The sequence below is a fragment of the Acipenser ruthenus genome, chromosome 21 (assembly GCF_902713425.1).
Source record: "Acipenser ruthenus chromosome 21, fAciRut3.2 maternal haplotype, whole genome shotgun sequence".
NCBI classification, from domain to species: Eukaryota; Metazoa; Chordata; class Actinopteri; order Acipenseriformes; family Acipenseridae; genus Acipenser; species Acipenser ruthenus.
In genome coordinates this window covers 21,745,967-21,764,155 of record NC_081209.1, presented here as the reverse complement: position 1 = coordinate 21,764,155, position 18,189 = coordinate 21,745,967, and the positions used below count along the sequence as shown (strand labels likewise).

At 38.5% G+C, this 18,189-nt stretch overlaps 1 protein-coding gene across 5 annotated transcripts in view; it reads left to right on the top strand.

Annotated features, from left to right (window-relative positions):
* LOC117964287 (OTU domain-containing protein 7A-like) overlaps positions 1-18,189 on the top strand; it is a 110,182-nt gene that overhangs the window by 18,345 nt on the left and 73,648 nt on the right. For all 5 annotated transcript variants that reach the window (XM_058995041.1, XM_058995038.1, XM_058995039.1 and 2 more), the window contains one exon: positions 17,393-17,517. The gene's annotated coding sequence lies outside the window, so the exon portion shown is untranslated. The remainder of the gene's footprint in view (positions 1-17,392; positions 17,518-18,189) is intronic.

The following is an 18,189-nucleotide window of genomic DNA, read 5'->3' as shown; positions in this document are numbered from 1 at the left end:
TGTGAAGTGGACGTAATGTAGAGGTTAGTATGTTGGCTCAGCCAGTCAGACAGGATCTGCAGTTATTTCAAATGATCAAGTTGTGAGCCAGCGTTTTAATAGCTTTGCTGGTGAGATGTTTCATAAGCAGAAGCAGATTAAGTGACTCCACACATACAAATATATACATATGTGGTAATGCTGTGACCAATATTTGAATATTTGTACTATACAGTACAGTTGAGAGTCTGCCAAGTTTAAAATGGGCAAAGCAACTACTGTGACTCTATACAGGATCGCATGTTATGTGAAAACTAGGGTATTGCTACAAGTATATGATTATTTGATCTCCATTCTACTCATGATTTCAATACAGATCTACACACTCATGCAAAACATCTGATGATAGATAGGGTGTCAAACTATGGATACAATCTTGGTTTTTGTTCTTCCTTGCTGAAGATGTATTACATAAAGACAGTGATTGAGATGAACTGGAGACCTCTCAAATATTGACTAAAGGGGCCAAGTTATAATTTGCCCCATCCTCTTTTCATATTTCTAGTAATTATACAAAGATGTGCAGTTTGCATGCTATCTGTCTTGTCAGTATTATCACATCCGTTTTCAGGTTGTAAAATGAGTAGTCCATATATCTGGATAGTTGTGACATTCAGTTAATACAAAAGTAACTAACCAATTAAGTACAGTGATACCCCAGTTATAATGCAGTTGTAAGGGTCCATAATTAGGAGACCACATTATTTGTGTTTCATCTTATAATGAATATTGGCATTTTTGTTCCTGAAATGATTTACAATGCCCACAAGACAAATTAATATTGTAGCGTACGGTGGAAAATGAAGGAAGGAGACACACAGAAACTCATAGTTTTTCATCTTTTAGCCATCCATGCAATGTAGATTCTACGATTTACAGACCCTGGGTAGCATTAATCTTGGACTTCTTTACGTAAGGTAATCAGGATCTGTGTATTTCATTCATTTATATACATAGGGGAAGTGCATCCTTGGTATTGATGTGTTTTCTATACTTGTCAGAAAATGTGTTTTCTGAGGGCACATTGCCAAAGGATGTACGAATGGATACAACTTCTGATGCTGATTGACTTGAAGTTCAAGATGTCAGACAGCGCTGTGGAAGAACAGAACGCGCTTGAAGGCTGTGTGACAGGGAAGACGGTCTAAAGTACTAGTTGCTCTCCGACTGCTCCTCCAGCCCCATCTTTTGAAGTGGTTCCTGGGGCTTGTTACATTTACACCCTTAACGTCACGCTCGCTGTCCAATCAGCCTCGAGGTGTTGAGAAGCTTTGACCAGAGGACGCTTCCGGTGTTTTCATTTCACTAGCATCATATGTGTGAGGGAAGGCAAGGATTTAAGCTTCATAGCCTCTAGTGTATGCAGCTCTCTGAGCTGTATGGGAGACCTCTGACCTCTGAACATCTGAGCTCTCCTCCTACCTACTTAAAAGGTACCTACAGGCATGTTGAATTTCATGACGTCTCTGTCAACAGGCTAGGCACTGATGTTGTGTGACTGTCAAAGCTCAGCCCAATAGCTGCCTCTGATCTGAGGAGACTGTACCCTTGTTGTGTAGAATTAGTTCTGAACCATATTCTCAAAATGTACTTCTTGCAGTGTGACAGGATGGCTCTCACTTCATTGAACCTCACCGCCGCTGCTGTACAATTGTTCCTCAGCGCAGGCCAGCAGCAAGTTGTAAATAAATACCTCACACAGAGCTCTGTGTTTGCCCCACTCTTATGTTTGGCCTGTGGTCTGGCAGGCAGTACTCTGGTGCAGGTTGCAGCAGTCAGAGGTATCCAAAACCCATGTGGTAATACATTCTTTAATATCAACAGACTTACTGAAAGATACGTTGGATAAAGTAAGAATGCAAATAAGGCCTTAGAAGCAAATTCTTTCCTGACACTAGCAACATTATCACTGGTCTGTGAGTGCTTGTGTGTTTTTTTTTTTTCTTTTTAACATTTAATGCATATTTATTGATGTGTCTGCTTCTTTCTGATACCCACAGTACGGGAAATATTACTGAAGTACCTGAGTAAATACAGAGTGGTACAGTACTTGATCTGTGTGTCTCAAAGTAGGAAAACAACAAACAAGCCAAGCTAATAAATCTTCCACAATATTCTGCCAAGCAGAATATTTGAAAGGCCCGGTTAGCAATCCTTTTAAAGGTTGTGGTTTGTGAGATGATGACTTTTTTTTTAATCTGATCTACCAAATGTTTGCTTGCCAGCAGCTTGGTGTGCTCTGATTTCAATTACATTCAGCATCGCTAGTTGGATATCCAGATATACTGCTAGCTGAAGGCAAGCATATTTTACATAAGTTTAATGCCTGGTGTGCCAGAAAACATTTTAATCAAAATGCATTAAATGTTTCTGTTGCATCTACAAACAAATAACCTGACTCAACCAGACGTGATCAATCTCATTTGTTTACTTACCGCATCAATTCCCCACACGGTTCACCAGAACTGAAGGTTCAGTGGGCGTTCTCCGATCCCACGACCAAGCCAATTTCCTCTATTACACCCAGGAACTCGCGAGCGCATGTCAGCAAACTACCAGCCTCTGGAGGACAAAGGCCAGCCTTGCAGGTGCCTGCCTGAGCTCACTAGACACCTGGTACGTAGAGTCCGCTGCAGTGCGAAGAGGAGAAACGGTCCCTTCTGGTTTTGTTGTTTACCAGTTTCAGACCATGTAACTTATTCACGCCCCTGCATGCAGGCAGTGTCCCCGGTTTGGGTTTCAAGAAGGGAATGTTTTTGAGGGAATTTAGACAGACATTTCTTCAAGAAGACTCTTCAGCAACAGCACAAGAGACCGTATTCAAGTTTAACCCCATCCTGTAAGAAGCTACAGCAATTTATATGTGTTGTTTGTAGCTTTTAACAGCACAGAGTACATTTAACATAATTAAGTTTGATTAAGTCAAACACACAATTTGGAGTCTTGCAGTCAAGCCACATCAATGGTTTTTCACACTGTGTACATTAACACTCAAGTGTTTCTGAATATGGCTCACAAGCACAAAACCTAAGAAGGCTGACATATTGAGGTCGCTTGACTTTTATTTGATGATAAAGACTTAATGCTTTGGCATCATACTCTACACAACTGGATTTTGTGATTCTCCAGGCCAATCGTGGGTATCATAGAAGATAGGTTAACTCTTTCGTATCAGAAATATACAAAGCTTCAGTGTCAGTCCATTATCTCAGATAGCATATGACGTTTCAACTTCATATTTGCAAGGTTAAATATACCGTCTATGCTAAATGTGTTGGGGACTATGACATTGACCCCTGAGTCACTTAAGCAGTCAGCAATATAGTCTTCATTATAGAGGCCAGTTATACTCAAATGCATGCTTACGTTGTCTGTTTTGTTCCATTGAAATGATTCACTGCAGAGGCTCATACACATTTCTGTACCAAATGCCGCCTCCTTTTATTTCTTTAATAGCAGCTGTCAGAAGATTTCATTATGTGTTGATTTGAATTGTGGTGGTGCTTTGACAAGTTTTCATTTTTTCATAACTGTAACATTTTCTAATACAATGGAAATCTTTACTCACTGTTAATTGCATGCATCCATTGTTCTCACTTAGTACTCCTGTGTTAATAATAAAAAATAAATAGATTTTTCTGGTCATTTCAATTGCAGACAACCAAAACTTGCCACTTTAACTAAACAGGATTTTTTGCTACTACTGTACCTGCAGTATCAAGTTATAAGTGACACCTGCCAGTGTAAACAAAAATAAACAAATAAAGTAGACCTCCTTTTTTACTACATACTGTTTTGGTTCAATTTTTTTTATTTTTTATTTTATTTTTTTTACATCAAATACAAATACTGGGATTACCATGGCCTCATTAGTAACTAGACACTATAGATAATGCTAAAAACTTCAAGGTATGAATGTGTAGCGCCCACCTCCCATACACCGTTCAATAGTTAACCAAGGATAACCCCCTCGGTTATCCCTATAATTAAACTGACTCTTAAATAAACAATTAAGTAGAATCAATGACTATGCCAATTTGAAGCTAATATAACTCCAAATAAATAACAGGTTCTTTAACAATCAAGACAACATAGTGTGTAAAGTGAGGACAACAAGGTATAAAAACAACAAGAATTTTATTTAAACAAAATATCACAGCCTTTACCTATAGCAGCAGATTTGATAGCAGCAACCTTTAAACTATAGCAGCAGATTTTTAACCAAGAGCGATCCCATCAGACCCTAAGCACTAGGATACTTTAAACTAAATAATGTCACACCAACACTTCTAAATAAAAAGATAATAATTCACAGCACAATAACACTTTTAAGTAACAGCCTTCAAAGCAAATAGTGGTTTCCACAAACACAATCCCAAACGATAAAATATTAAACCTTAAATAACACACTTAAAAAAAACTAATAATCGGTGATTTTCATAGAAAAAGAACAGAAAACTTCATGCAACCTAAAAAATACCTAATGCTTAAACCCCTCCAATAGCCGCTATTTTAGTTAATACACAGGTGGATAAAGTGCAGGTGTGCGATCAAAAGTTAACAGGCCTTTTATAACTATACATTGTAAACACATACACAATTACAGTTAGGATAATCAGGACAAAGACGCTACTCTAAAAGTCAAACAACCAATAACACAGAAAAGAAGTTCGTATGCAGCGCTCAAATATTACATCAAAATTCACAGGATCGTAATTACCAACTCAGAATACAGACAATGCACATTCTCTTTTGTAATCAACCCCATACAATTGCGACCGACGTCTAAGAGCACGGGGGATACTTCACTGAAACCACTCCAATATAGAGCGGAGCAAACTATTCAATTCACAGCGCCTCAGTATTACACTTGGAAAGTTACAATTCTTACCAAACAGTAGTTCCCGGACCCGTGCTCTCAAACTCACAAATCGCTCAAACCCGGTTGCTCTCTGGCTGATTAACCCCACCTGTTTTTATACAGCTGGCCCCATTACGAATTAGCACTGCAATTACTATGGAGACCAGTAGTCTCCCTGGGGTTTAAAGGGACAGCGCAACAGTAAAAATGATAAAAATCACACAATAAAACTCAATCTTATTACATTCAAAAAAATAAGCAATACATCCATTGCACATCCATTACAAATGTATAGGGTTGGTAGAAGCTCGTAAAATCTCTATAATAAACCAAGTCAGGCTGTTGGTAGGCCAATCAGGTCCAGGTTAATGTAAGCACAGTTTCATCTTTGGATCTCCAGACATTGTGCCAACTACAAATCCCCCAACACCCATTGCTTCTTGTGCAGCATTCCACTGTTCAAAACGGTATAATTGCACTTTATATGTCCCATCTCTGAACAGCTGATAGCACAGGCCCTTGCTGTGTACCCTAGAAAGTGACTGACTGTCAGGATCCATTTCTGCTATTTTGTATTGGTTTGCGTTGCATCTTTCTTTTGGGAGCTGTTCAGCTGAACCCCTCCCATATTTGTCCATGTGCGTCTGCTAAATCGAGTTATGCAACCAAAGAACATTGCGTCTGTGACGGGTCAGCATTCTCTGGATGGGCTTGCACACCTGTCAATCAGCATGTTTTGAATCACCTTCAGGGTTTAACCAGCCGTTACTGATTACCATGGCCAAGAAAACATCCCCCCATTTATTACTGAAGGAAGACTGTGAGCTGAACACAAAACAATGTGAATCTCAGAGAGAATGGCATGCACTGTACACAGTCTCATACAAAAGTTTACCATAGGAAAAGCAGAGCGAAGTGTAATAAAGCATGGTAAAGCATAGATAACCCAGAGAAATATTGCATAGTAAAGCATATTAATAAACATGGCAAACAATGTTAAACTATGGTAAATGCATAGTATAACCATGGGAAAAGCATGGGAAAAGTGCAAAATGGCCATGCAAATTGACTGGTAAACTTTTATAAGGGGCATGCTAAATAAAAACTGGCTAGTGGTAGATTTGAAGTAGCTTTGTACTGTAGTTACTACAGTAGCTGTAGTATGGCATGTGATTTGAGCTGCACATGAAGTAATGGGTCTGTATGGCCTCTTCTCAAATTCATCAGATGCCGTCCTCTAAAAAACGTGAATAGATACCAGGTTCTGACACTGAAAAGTGCCTTACCGTGCTATTCAATTTAAAATGTAGTTTAGCCTGCTGGGCACAGGACTTTGTCAGAGAACACTAGGAGGTTGTAAATGACAACATGGCTCAGAATGTAAAACAAAAAACTGTATATCAAAAAGTGTATTGCCATTGTATTGTATTTTTTTTCCAAATGATGTTATGCTGATACCATTTTAGAGGAATTTCACAGTAAACCTTTTTTGTTTTAAGAACCAGTTTTTTTTGTGTGTGTGTGCACGCGTGTCACAGAAGAGACAGAAGAAAACCTTTGCATTCACATACAGAGGATCCTCGTGATAGTGTAATAATTGCTCATAAGTGCTTGGAAGGTTAAGATATTAGCAATCCATACTGTACAGCTGTACTGGTAGCAGGGTTTGTCATCATCAGACTGTAAATTGTATTTGCTCTAACTGTGAATCATGCCACACCTGATCACAGCAGATACAAATGAATAACCTCTTTAGGATGTAATATTAAGGAGGCCACTCTGGAAACACAGGAATAGGTTTGCAATAAAACTAAACCAAGTGAGACACAGTAAAATGAATAGTCAGCAGGACCCAGCTTCACCTTCAAAGAAATCTGATGTATTGAAACAATTGCTGTGGCTTAATCCTGATGACCAAGCAGGTGAAGAAGGATCCTGAAAGAAATAGCTGAGATGTGCACATATGGCCATGGGTTAAACCCTGTTTGACCTCTGCATAAAGGTTTTCTGCATGTCTGACCTAGCGGGGGATTAAATATCCCAGTGGGTTATAGCGGAGAGACTTGTACATATTTAGGTCATTTTTTGTATTACTTTGTGAGAACTGCATATTTAAATCTGATAAACATCATTGTGATTTTTATGAAGGTAAGTATGACGTTATTGTTTGCAATTTCAAAATCAGCCTAGTGCTTATGTGTCAATCGTACTGCAGGATAGTGAAATGCCCAAGACAGTTTTATGCAGAATCCTCTTGCCCCATTGTTAAATTTAGTGACCCCTGCTTAAGACTGTTCACCATGTTTTTACAATGTAAACCTGCCTTTTTCCACATATAGGCATTTACACAGGTTGGGTGAAAAAATCCATATCCCTAAAAATAATGCAGCTAGGAAACTAGTGATGCTGCTGGTGATTTCTGTGGATTATAGTACTATAGCCTTATAGCCTGCTGATTTGGCATGGAACGACCCATAAATATCAAATTCAAGCATGTTGTATTGAAGTGCATTTTAAAGCACATGCATGCTGTAACGTCTAGCTGCACAACTGTGCGTCAGTCTTGCTCATGTGAAATGAAGCAATCGACCAATATTAGTGTCCTACTGTTAGTTTCTGAATAAAACAGAAAGGTTGAGCATGCATGAGGTGTAGGTTTGCATTCATAAATGTAACCTGCTGAACCCGAGATGTATTTCAGTATGGACATGATTTTCATTGAGTTTACCTGATAAGTAATTACAAGGAAGTTCACTTGACTCCACTAGTTTACAGTTATATCCGTGGAAAAATGATGCGCTGCAGAGCAGTATAAAGCAGGAACAGAAGACAAAATTGGAAACAGGACCAAATAGTAGCTGACCCCTTGTTTCAGATCGGTGCTGGCATCACGTGCCACTGAGGGTCAGTGTGAAAGCAGCATGCTGCAGAGTGACAAACATACCATCGCTTTTCCTGATCTTCATGCTCTTCTGTTGCTTCCAGCCAAGTTTCAGTGCTGTTTTACATTAAAGCTCACAACTTGTTCAGTCTGTCAACCTTTATTTCCAAGAATACTGTCTGACGAGGGAAGATTACTTTTTTTGTTAAAGCTAATATGAGGGGGCATCTTATTTTCCAAATGCACCATGTTACAGATCATTAAACGTATCGGGAACTGAGTGGACTGCGTCAGTTTTGCATAAATTGAGGATACGTGCTTAAAGTTTCAAAGGAGACTGGTTCACTTTTGACATTGAGCAGTTATTGATGTCCTGATGTTTTCTCTTGAATTGAGGCATTCATTGCACTGTGCAGTTCAGTATGTGACTGCAGTCTCTTAGTAGGACTGGCAGCACCTGTCTTGTATGAATTACTGCTACTATAGTGGTTTTCTTTGTAGGCGTCGATTTGATTTGAACACAATACACAACTTTTAGTGTGACTAATACTGAGGTATTTTATGCAAAGGTATAGTTCTTGCTTAACTATCGTTAACCAATTACTATTGGTTAAACAGCAGCCAGGACAGCACTAATCTGATGCCTTTTATTTTTTTGCATGTGACATCTTGATCCTAACAGAAATATTAAGAATGGGATTTCAGAAGTTGGGATAATAAAGCTGGCCCTGTGGAAGCTTGCCAATGTTCCTTCTGTGCAGATTCATTTTGAATTCAAATTTTGTAATTCACCACGTTTCTCTAGATTAATAGAGTGTGTGGGGTTTGTTTTAATGTTTAAGGCCACTGATAGTGGGCAAATTTAAAGAAAAAAAAGGTCTGTTGTAACGAAGCAGTAGATATGACATAATGGGTACCAAAGTGGCTAACTTTGTAACGGCACAGATGGTGGTCTGTCAGGGGTGCACAGATACACATCCTGGCTGTGCTCCTGTGGGTTAGGGAGACAAATCAGCAGGGACTGCTTCTCCTTAAAGGGGCCACCAGTTGGGCTGGTCTCTTTGAGGTAGAGGCAATTGGAATGCACACAACCTTCAGTTCTCCCGAGCTGTTGAGGGGAATTCTGCGGTGAGGGAATTGGACATTCTAAATTGGGAAAGAAACAGGATAAAATAATTGGGCATACTAAAATTTTAAAAATAAACATTAAATGGCTATTTTTGCTCATATAGCTTCATCAGTACAGAAACGTGTGTGTGCATTAAAGATTCAGAACCCTTTGCTTTTCCTCACTGGAGACAAAGTCTCAGTGTTACAGTGATTTTTGTTAGGGCCAAAACAAACAGCTGTAGGAATTGCTGTGCATGGATGGCTGCATGTTTCAGAGTGATACTCACTTACATTTTACGACATGTCGAAACTAAACGGTATCCATGGATTCCACTACACTTTCTGAAAAATTCTTATCTCCAAGAACGTTATGAAAGCAATATTGCCTTGCTGCAAGGTACAAACTAATAAATATGAATAATAAGCATAGAATACACCATTTACCTCTAATATTATAGTATATTATATTATATTATATTGCCATATTTGTATTATAATTCTACTCTATACAAATAACACTTCTCCGGAGTAGATTCTGTTCTATGTTCAACCCGGGTGTAACAACCCCTCAAGGGATCATCTGATAGTGGTCTTTTATTTAACATTGGGAATATTTTACACAGGCCTTCATCATAGTGGTCAAAATAGACTTCTGTTATTGAATGCAGATGTGACTGTAATGTTCTATTTAAAGAGAAAGTAGTTTCAAATGTCTTTGTAATTGCTCTTGCTATTCACTGTGTTTGCAATCCTGCAGAGGGCCTGGGTTCCTATATTGGGTTCTCATTTCTTCTCTATCAGTCTTTACCTGAGCTACCTTTCTCATTCCATTCAGGTCAGGTGACAATGCACTCTTTCAAAACTACTCTCCCTGTCTATGTAACTGTAGAGTAGGCGGGCTGGCAGAGTTGAACAGTAAGATTTTGAATGGAATGAGGAAGGTTGTTCAGTCCCAACTTCTCCGGAAGTTCAAAGTTGGGTAAAGGCTGATATAAAGAAAAAAAATGACAAGAACTCAATTTTAGAGCAACAGAACCACTTAGAAGGGTTGCAAACACCATGCAATATTAAAGGAAATGCACAAACGCTATTGAAAATGACTTGAGAAGCTACTTACTGTACTGTAATCATCTGGGAATATCCTGTTATTTCACTGTTAGGAAGCAACTTAATAATGGTTTAGAAGTACGGAGGCTGTGGGAGTCTGGGATCCCGAGAGAAGATTTCTGTTAATAAGTGAAGCACACTTTTGAACTTCTGCATTCTGCCCACCCTGCGGTTTGTATTGAAAACTGAAGGAAATCTGCATTGTGGGCTCTGGAGCGTATTTGTGAGTCACCTTTATGTATAGCATTGCTATACTGTCAACACAGCTGACAAGTCTGAGCATTGTCTATTTCAGATGCTCCCATTCACCTCTTTCTGTACAGGGGGTAACCTTATTGTAAAAACCTACAGGGCTTTACATTAGCATCTGCCCTGGCACATCCCAGATGCAAAGGGCTTTACTTCTTTTATTGAACTATCTGGCATCCTTCTGAGCGCTGCAAAGCTGTCAAGATCAGCACAAACTAACCTGGGTTCCATTCATGCTTGGGTTTGTCGGGCATTAGAATGTGAAATGAGGTCTTTAAATCTGGTATAACCGTCATCTTCTGATGCAGATCATCCAAATTGGGACTCGCTCATTCTTTTTGAAGTGCAAATATATATTTAACTGTCAGCAGGCATGCAAACCATGACAGCTTTTCTGTTTGTTTGTCAGAAAGTAAAGCATTTCCCCTGGATAATGAAGCTGCCCCATTGCCCTCACTCATTTAATTTTCTTTCTGTGGTTATATGTTGTAGGGATATCCAGCATGAAAATCATGAGTTTTTTGCTCGTTTCTTATCCCCTGAGTAAGAATGTTCCCGGACTGAGATGCAGTGGATATAGACTGCCACTTTTTTTAGGACTTTTGATTGGATTTACATTGCCCTGGTGTGGTGCATGTTCTCCTAGTATACCTTGCCCTGAAAGACAGAACGAATGCTGTAGTTTACTTAAGCATTGTTGCAGATCAGGATCAATCCTGCACATGTACCCTGGTGGCGATAGTTCTGGCAAGCAGCATGCCTGAATTGTGCAGACTGGTTTGAGGAGCATGACAGAGACTTCAGGCTTCTCCCATGGCCATCTCTAGATCTCAAAGTGAGCATGTCTGAGATTAATTTGATTGTCCCATTTGTCATCCCGATCAACTGTTTACCTCACCACCAGCACAGCAGTATTAAAATATTAGCGATTGAATGGATTAATGTCCCACAACACACCTTCTAGCACCCTGTGGAGTCTGTACCACCTCCTCTCTAGGCTGTGATCAGGGTGGCTAGACATTAGGTAAGGTTATATTAAAGAGGTCAGGCAGTGTATTTGTCACACTTGCATCTCAAAAACTGAAGCTACCTTTTTAGGTGTTTTTTTTTTTTCTCTCAATTTTATTGGTGTTATAAAAAAATAAATAAATAACAAAAAATAGAGATGAACTATTGTACTTATCCAATTATGATCCAAATTCGTGACACTTCTTAGCTGAAGATCTCGACAGCATCACAATGTAGGTAACCTACACGTCTGTAATTATGTGCTCTGCATTCTCAATAATTACTGTAAACTCATATTTTTTGTGTACGGTTTGTGTAAGGTATATGGTAAAACAGGATAACAAAATCAAAGCGGTGTTTGTGTTCCTAAGACTTGGCATTACTCGGATGGCACTGTGCGTTGTCAGAACTAGGTGCATGGTTTTTGGTGACGTGTCATTTTCAAAGGTCTGTTTTCCTGGCTGACAGACCAGAAGATGAGAGAAGTGAGCTGACACATCAATCTCGAGTCTATCCAGGCTTGTATGCACACAATACAGAACAGCCTTTTCTGCAGTGCACTGTCATTTATACACACACAGCAGATGCTCACTTTCAAACTATCTGAGTTAAGATCAGCTGGTTGGTCTCACTGCAGTTACACTGCAGAACTTGTGAAAACAGTGGGATTCAAATAGACTTTAAGGACAGCAGTGTTTAGATCTTTAAATTAGACCCTGTAATGTTTTATTTTCCTGGGAACAGGACCTTATTAAGACCCTTTTGTATGTTAAAAAACAAACAGTCAGGTCATAAGTAGAGTAATTGACTCCATTATTCCCAGACTCATAGCCCCTTTATCACTTAATAACATATTTTATGTTTAGCATTTTCCTCATTATTTTAAGCTGTCCGCCACATTAATTCTGCTATGTAAGAGCATTATATAGCGCCAGCAGTTTGAGAGTAGTTCTTTAACATTATCTTTGTACCACTGTGGTGCCAGACAGAGTAGACAGCAGGAAAACGAGAAGCTCACTTGGAATGAGTTTCTGGGAACTGAACTGGATGTTTTTTATATTCATGGAGTTCAGGCAGCATGTCTTCCTGTTTTCTCTTTAATATATGTAACTGAAAAGCTTGAGCCTGAGCCCGGGGGTCATCTCTGCACTCTGCTCTGCATCCTTGATGGAGAAATTGAGTCTTGAGTTATCAGATGAATCTGGCATCAGCTGATGAGGAAAATGCCTTGGAATGTGTTTGGCTGCCTGAATGTCAGTCCGCTGTCTGTCGGAACAAAACCCGCATGACCTCTTTTTAACTGGGGAGGGTGTCAGCACATGCAAGGGACCAGCTGACGGTGGAATACCATGAAATTCACAGATGGATGGTCAGTCTGTTACTCTTCACATGGAAGTAGTTGTTTTTGCAGTTTTGTTGCCATGGGTAATAGCCCAATGTGGATTACCTGTGTTTCAGTAGCAAGCTGGTTCAATAAGTGTTCTGAAAAATACAATTAAGACAATAGACCCTACTGTCAGCTAAGCTCCAGTGCTGTGTGATGCACTGCCCCCTGCTGGTTAGCTGAGCTGAACAGTTAAGAGGCTTGTTTGATGAGTGAATGGACACTGGTTTGCTCCCATGCAGCCTCTGTACTGATACATATATTTCAGGACAATAAGGAATAAAAAATATCCCCATTGCACAGTGTAGGAGCCAGTGCATGTGTCTTTGTTTAACCACAAGTTATTGAACGTATCAGAATATGGAGATAGTGTGAGGTGCTTGTCTGCAGAAATACATACTTTTACATTTTTATATTTACATTCTGTGGATGTAGGTTATGATTCTCTACTTTGTTGTGACATATAGTGGTTGCGTGTGTTGTATGTTGATATTGCGTCAGGTTAGTTCACATTATTGCATGCTGGGGAAAGATAAGGATGCTCTTTTAATTCGCGTGGATGTTACTGAGAATCTGGCAGACTTATTATTTCCGATTCTATAAAGAACCCTTACTTTCTAGAAAGTGAAACAGATGGCATGTCCCACAGTGTCCTCACACACTGTGTTGGTGGGCTGCTAGTCGCTGACCATTCTGTTTAATTTCTAATAGGATTTGAACCAGTATGCATGTTTACACTTGATTTGATGTTTTGATTGTGTTAGCATTTCTGTGCTGTAGGCTGAGCTGTGCAGGGACTACGGTACAGGACCTTAAGTCCATGCCATTTCTTGCACTGTACCTGTCTGCCACTGATCTCTCTCACTGTTAGCAAGAAGACACTGACAATATAAAAACAAAACAAATGTAAACCTGCAGTCTGTGTACTGTGATCTAAAACTATGTCAGTGCAAGCATATTAATGTTTGATGTGGAATGGTGAACACATGCAAGAGCAGAAGGTTGTCATCACAAAGTGAATTTCATCCAGCAATCTCAAGGGGACCACTTCTCTCAAACGGACAGTTGGTAAGCATAGACAACAGAGTGTGTCCCAGACTAGATTCTGTAATATAGAAACTCTACCACGGTGCTGTTATACATATGTAGTGCATTTCCTACTGTTTTTAACCCATTAAATAAAAAAATAATTTGTCTTTGAACAAGCGGTATTTATGTAATTTGATACATTACATTTAGACTTAACTTTTGTGGTTAACAAAATTAACAAAGTTATCATAGCAATATAGTTAAAAATGCTCCAACAAATTACAATGTAGCCTGTCCTTACATAATGGGTTAATTCATAAACCGTTTCAATTATTATTTTTGTTTTTATAATTACCCTTTTCATGATGATATTTCCTTCAATTCAAATGTTCTGCTTCTAGCATTTAAAATGTATTGCACAATTTATTCAGGCAGAACTGTAAGATTGTCCAGGCTGTTCAGATAATGGCAGGGTCTTAATTGCATTTGATGAAAGAGTAGAAATGTGCTTTCCTAGAGCTCCATTTTTAAACAGAGGCAAGTCCAAAAGTATGATTTAAAGCAGCCAAAATGTATGAATTAAGATACTTTTAAACAATCCTTTCACACTAAGCCAGCCCTTATTTTGTATGCATTTGTTTAAAGTATAATATAAACATTTTATGGTTATCCACTAGTTTTCCACTGGCGATGACCCTACTTGTAATATTAGAGATTTGCATATACAGTAGCTAGATCACTGCTTTTCCAATAGGGATAAAACATACCAAGGACCTTCTTCAGCACAAGTTATATAATGTGTCATTATATGGGGGATAGGGAGGCTTTGTTTGACAGTCTTTCTGTATGTCATTGTTTGTGTATATATCTGTATTTATCTAAACTGTAAACTGTAGGGTTGTCCATCAAAGTTGTCCACTAGTATCTGCTCTGGTAGGTAGAAATTCTCCTACTTGTAATTGCAAATGTGTTACGTAGCCTTGATACTGTACGTCTTCTAGTTCTAGCTATTATACAGGCTATTGTACAGTATGACAAGAGTTTAAGGTCCAGTTAGGTGCAGCTTCTGTTCTGCTTCAACCGAATCGGTCATTGAGCGTGGCAGGCTGCTGTCCCTACACTGTCATTGGAAAAAAACGTTGTGACATTTGTGTATCCAAAAAGAGCCATTTGGAATTCCAATGAAAGTGAATAGCGAGGGATTACAGGTATGTCTGTGTATGTTACTCGCAGGGATTACTTGTATGCTGTAAACTGCATTGTTAAAACTTGGTTTGTTAAAACCTAGAGCTGTATCTCAATGTCTATTTAATAGCTAAGCCTTTTTAAAACACAGACCTGTTATTTCATAGTTTTATATGGGCAGCTGACATTTAAGTCTTTTGAAATGCTAAATGGCTCAGATGAATGGCGTCATTTGTTTATTTATATTTTCCTTCCTCATTTTGAAAAAAAAAACCAAAAAAAAAAAACACAGCACCAAAACACAGTGATGACATTTTGTTGCAATGGAAAAAAATGGTCATCCTCATTGGCAAACCTACAGTAGTCTGTGTTGTTGAGATGCTGGATTCATAACAAGTGCCTCTGAGCAATGGAATGTGTGCTGTTTGTGATATTCTTCCCACCTGCTCCAGTGGGCCTAATAGGATGTGGTTGACAGTACATCTTCCAGCCAGGACTCCGTTTAGACTGTGTGACTCAACCCCCTGGCCACAAGTAGAGCTCAGGACCTCCTACATTCTCTTCATAACTTGGCGTATTTAGTTTTATTCTCACCACTGTCGGATTCATAGAGCTCTGGAAAAGTTTCCCAACTCGGATATATACCAAGTTAAATGAACACAGATTACACTTCAACTCCATGTGGCAACTCTCTGAACAACATGTGAATAACGTGTGATTACTTCCCCACCTTTAACCCTGTCTAGTAGTATTTTGGAAGTGCCCAGTACAACAGGAAAACGCAGAGACTGCACACAACATATACTGAACGTTCTTTCAGATGTAACTCAAGGAATCTGGGCAATCTGGCAGGAAGGCAGAGGATTTCTGGGAAATGGACACTGACCCCCAATATCAGGACTGTCCTGTCCAAGGCGGGATGGGTGGTCACCCTACTCCAGAAAAACCTGTCAAAATCTAAAAGACTAGATATTATTGAGTGGATCTATTAAGTTAAAAACTTATTTGACAGATTTTCTGGTTAACGCAATATCAGCATTGTTTCCCTAAACTTGGCTAATCCTCAGATTGTTCTCCATTTACTCTGACCTGTAAACAAAGCGATATATAAACAAATCCTTGCAGAGCTCCTTATGAAAGTTTCCCACAATAAATTTGGTTAGACTGTGAATTTACCACACCATAGTTTAGCATGGGTTTACCATGTTTTTTTTTTAATGTGCATATCTCTGTGGGATTTAAAATGTTTCCCTTAAGGAATGCATTCTCATTGTTATTTTTACTTGGGCCTTGAGGCGTATTCTGGTCACAGCAGACTAATTAAAACTTGATTTTCTCACGCCATTACTTGATGTTTAAAAATAAAGAGTGTTACATCAAACGGGCCTCAGATAAGCCTTGTGTTTTTGCATTTTTGCAAATTCTTTCCCTAACATGGTGTTCATATGATGTTTTTGCTTGAACCGTATTGTCACATTGCCAGTAAAAAAGCTGATTCAGCCTTTAGTTCTGGACCTTAAGATAAATTGTTCAATAAAATCACCGACTAATATCCACGACACAGATTAAAAGTTACGTGAATCAAGATATTACTATGTAGTCTTTTTCTGTCATAAACTGGTTGATCCGTGGCTGTCCACTTTAGCATGGCCAGCAACCTTATGGCTAAATTGAAGAAATCAAGTAATAAAATGACTGCCAACTGCTTGAAGATGAGGCTATGATAATGGTATGATGGAAATAATATGGTAATGCTTAAAACACAGCTGTTTATGATTGCTTTGGCTATAGTTGGTGGTTCATACCCAGGCTTTTCCTTTGGTGTGCCCAATATGGCTTTAAAAAGATGTTTTGCATATTTTGTGTAAAATTACTGTAACAAAAACACCATTTGAGAGAAAAAAAAATGGTGCTCTTTTTTTTTTTTTATAACCTCCCACTGCTGCAATTTATCTATTCCGAGATACCAGGGTGTTTAGTAAGCTGGGGTCTGAGTGAGGAAAATGGGCAATACAATCCCTACCCCTAGTCTTGCTGTAAATCATTTGTTGTTTCCAAACTTCTGAACACCATTGTAATTCTATTTTTAATGTATAACTGAACAAGGTGGGACAGTGTACTGTAGCTTTAAGGACACTGGACCAGAGCCTGAAAATGTGCATTCATCAATAGAGATTGTACTGGCCTTGCCTAATTTGGTAATGCTCTAATTGTTGTTTGCCACAAAGTGCTAAGTATATAACCTCCTTGATAACAGTACTGTACATGCAACTAAGTAGAAACCTTCTTTTGTCAAGTATGTTACAGTACCAAATATGTAAAAACTTACATTGCATGCTTTTTCAGTCTTGCTGTTTTCATTATACAATTAACTGACCAGCAGCAGAACAAATGATAGAAGCTGGAGTACTGACATTGCAGTAAACGTATTTGTTCCAAATGTTGAATTGACTTGGTATAGATCCTTTTAAAGATATGATTTTAAATAAGAAGCTTCCTATTTTTAATGTTTTTTTTTTCTCGACTTTTCTCCATCTAGTTCAGCGATACTTCAGAGATTTTGTCAGGCAGCAGGATTTGATTTTGATATTGTGGGAGCTCCAAGGAATTGCGTTATGTCTGTGTGAAGAACCGGCAAAGCTGTCCTCGAGATTAACACTCATGGTAAGTTAAGAAGATGTTTTGATATTATACAGTACTATTATTAGCTGAGCAGCAATTCTGAGTGATTCAAGCCTCAACAAAAAACAGGACTGCATTAACTGCTTAGTTAGTAACTTTATGCTACCTACACCCTCAACTGCCAAATGAAGTTCATTAGTGAAATGGCTACAGGTGTGCTACCACTAATCACTTCATTACTGCTTGGTTCCATATTATTGGATTGTACTTAAAAATAATGTAATACTTTGTGTTAGCTCATAGAAATTTATGAGAATAAACCATTGCAAAATATTTACAAAATGATTGATAGAGAATGTGTGTTTTTTTTATTTAACTTTAAAATGCAGTTTACAGGTATGATTGTGAAGGGAATTGTGTGACCACAATAAAAGGGTAATACAGGCAACATTCACACTGAAAACTATGCAAATATTATCAATGTAGATTTATAATCGTTTTTGCATTCTAAATCGGAAATCGGAAAACCAGAAAATGACTCGTTTTTCTATTTCTGTTTTTCATAAAAACAAAAATCGACCCGTTTTTCATTTTCCAACTTCTGAGTTTAAAATACAAAAACTGATTCAGACTTGTTTTCCCATTTTTCATATTGCTTTTTGTAACGAAGTATTCGAAATAGAATAATCTAATACAAAAATAAATAACAGAATG